This window comes from Chrysochloris asiatica, unplaced genomic scaffold (genome assembly GCF_000296735.1).
Source record: "Chrysochloris asiatica unplaced genomic scaffold, ChrAsi1.0 scaffold00168, whole genome shotgun sequence".
NCBI lineage: Eukaryota > Metazoa > Chordata > Mammalia > Afrosoricida > Chrysochloridae > Chrysochloris > Chrysochloris asiatica.
This window is the reverse complement of record NW_006408686.1, coordinates 6104354-6107467: the sequence shown is the minus strand read 5'-3', so window position 1 is coordinate 6107467 and position 3114 is coordinate 6104354.

Below are 3114 nucleotides of genomic sequence, written 5' to 3'. Positions count from 1 at the left end.
ATTGGCAAAATGGCAGCATCAATGGGCTCAAGCGTGGCAACAATTGCGAGGTTAACCCAGTGCTGGGCAGTGTTGCGGTCTGTTGTGCAGAGGGTCACTATGAGTTAGAACTGGCTCGATGACACCTAACAGCAGCAACAACATATGCATGTGAAAGTCGAACAGTGAATAAGGAATCCCAGAGAAAAACCAGTGCATTTGAATTATAGTGTTGGTCAAGAAGATTGAAAGTACCATGGACCATGAAAAAAATAAAAATAAATGTTTTGGAAAAACTACAGCCAGGATATATTCCTTAGAATCAAGGACAGCAAGACATTGTCTCATGCACTTTGGGCATGTTTTCAGGAGGGACCAATCCCTGGAGTAGGACATCACTCTTGGTAAAGTAGAGGGTCAGCGACAAAGAATAAGACCCCCAAAGAGATGGATTGAGTACAACAATAGGTTCAAACACAACAGCTGTGAGGATTGTACAGACCCAGACAATGTTTCACTCTGTTGTACACAGGGTCCCCATGAGTTACAGACAACTCGACAGCATCTAACAACAACAACATGGCACGCACCCTGCTAAGCATTGTTGTTAAGTGATGTCAAGTCGATTTCAACTCATAGCCGCCCTGTATAGGTTTTCCGAGAAGAAGCTGGTGGGTTTGAACTGCCGACCTTGTGGTTCCACAGTCCAGTGCTGATCCTACAGCACCACACTAGGAGTCCTTATCTTATAGCTTATGCTAAAACCCCTGGCATGGCACTATCGGATCAGCACTGGACTTCAAACCTCAAGGTCCTCAGTTCAAACCCACCAGTTATTCCTTGGAAACCCTACACAGGATTGTTCCGAGTCAGAGATAGCACTTAACAACAACAACAATGCTAAAAGTTGGGGTCCTGGTGACTATGACTTAGGGCCACATGGTCATGAGTCATACCTGACCACCACAACATAGCCAGGTGGTCAAAACCCCTGAACCATTACTGTGTTGTTGTTGTTGTTAAGTGCCATCGAGTCGGTTCCAACCCATAACGACCCTGTACAGGGTTTCCGAGGGTGTAAATCTTTAAGGGAATAGAAAGCCTCATCTTTCTCCTGCGGAGCAGCTGGTAGTTTCAAACTGCTGACCTTAAGGTTCACAGCCTGATTCGTAACCACTCCACTACCAGTGTAGCCTTACAGTGAACCATTACTGTAAGCCTTCTAAACTTGCAATTATGTATGTATCCAATCACAGTCCTTTTCTTGCTTCTTCATTCCGTCTTCAACCGTGAATTTACCTGCCACCAATCATGATTCTGTGATGACTTCCTTAGTGGTCTGTCATTTATAGTTATCCCCCATGTCCCTGCTGAAGGTTTCCCTCCTCCAGGAGGATTTGTCTCTCTCCTGTTTAAGGCTAATAAATGAATCTCTGTAGAATGTATTTGAATCTGGGGTCTTTTTATCCTCTATATATGTTGCAAAAATCAGAATAAATATGTCAAACACAATGTTCCTCAAACTTGAGCGTGCAACAGAATTGCCAGGAAGGCCTGTTGAGTATGACACGGACTGCTGGAACTATGAACAGTTCAGTAAAACAAGGGTTATGGTTGTTGTTGGTGTGATGCTCCAGGATCAGTGTGGATTGTTAGCCACAAGGTTTGAAGGGCAAGGTCTGTGGTTCAAACTCCTCAGCTCTCCTTGGAAATCCTATACAGGGTCTCTATGAATCAGAACTGACTTAACAGCACTTACAGCAGCAGTAACATTGTTGTTAGGTGCCATCCAGTGGATCTTTGTCTCATAGTGACCCCGTGTGACTGCAGGAATGCCCTATTCTGTTTTTCTAGCTGTAATCTTTATGGTAGCAAATCATCAGCTCTTTCTCCTGAAGAGTGCTTGTCGGGCTGAACATATGTACTTGTATGAGGCTTTATGGGCCTTGGGGAAGACTCTGGCTCCTATCTGGAGTGAGGTGGAGTCCACAGACCCTGGTCTGGGAAAACTGATGAGGTAAGAAGGGGGCCCCTGAGGACAGGCCTCCTTTCAACCCTTTCAGGACAAACTTCCTCTCTCCACCTCTTGCTTTTTATTAAAGGTTTTATTGTGAATTGAGTGATAGTTTACATGGGAGAACATCAGTTTTGCATTCATCCTATTGTATTTCATTCCATTGCAATGATTACAAGCCCCTCCGTGCACCATCATTCAACAGTACCTCTGCCTCTTTTCCTCTTTGCTCCTTCTCTTTTTTTGTCTGCCAACCTTTGTGGCTACAAACTCATCAGTTTCAGGGCATGGCCTTTTCACCAGGGCCACAAACAGATCAATTTCCTCTAGGTAGGCCGTGATGCTCCATTTACACTTGCATAGACTTATACTAACTTGGTGCCACAGGATGAGCACTCCACCTCAAGGTCATTTTGAACTGCAAGGTCAGTGGTTCAAACTCACCAGCCGTTCCTCCGACATCATATACAGATTGCTATGAGTTGGAACCAACTCAACATCACTTAACATTTATTAAGTGTCAATGCCAAACCATTGGGAATCACGACCATTAACCATTACACCACTTAATCAGAAGTTGTTAAGTGTCCATTATAATGGATTATCAAACTCAGAAGAGAAATAGAGATGCTGGTGTGAGAATTGTTAAAAGGTTGGAGAATGGAGGCATGTCTGACCGCCACCTCATAGCAAGCAGCCCTGGGCTGATCCTAGTCATTATCTCTGCTCCTACCACTGTTTCAGAGTCCTGGTGTGGCATTGTGGGTTAATGTGCTGGGCTGCAAAGCCGGTTTGAACCGCAAGGTCAGTGGTTCAAGCTCACCAGCTGCTCCTTGGAAACCCTGTGCAGGGTCACTATGGGTCAGAACCGACATGACATGTAACAACAACACCAGCAACACTTTCAGAGTTCTGGTGTGGTGCTGTGGGTTAATGCGCTGGCTGCAAGGTCAGTTTGACTGCAAGGTGGATAGTTCAAGCTTACCAGCTGCTCCTCAGAAACCTTATACAGAGCCACTATGGGCTGGAACCAACTCGATGGCACTTAACAACAAGAAACAACTGTTTCACAGTAACAAACCATTTGCCATTTCAACAACGTTCACATGTGCAGTTCAGTG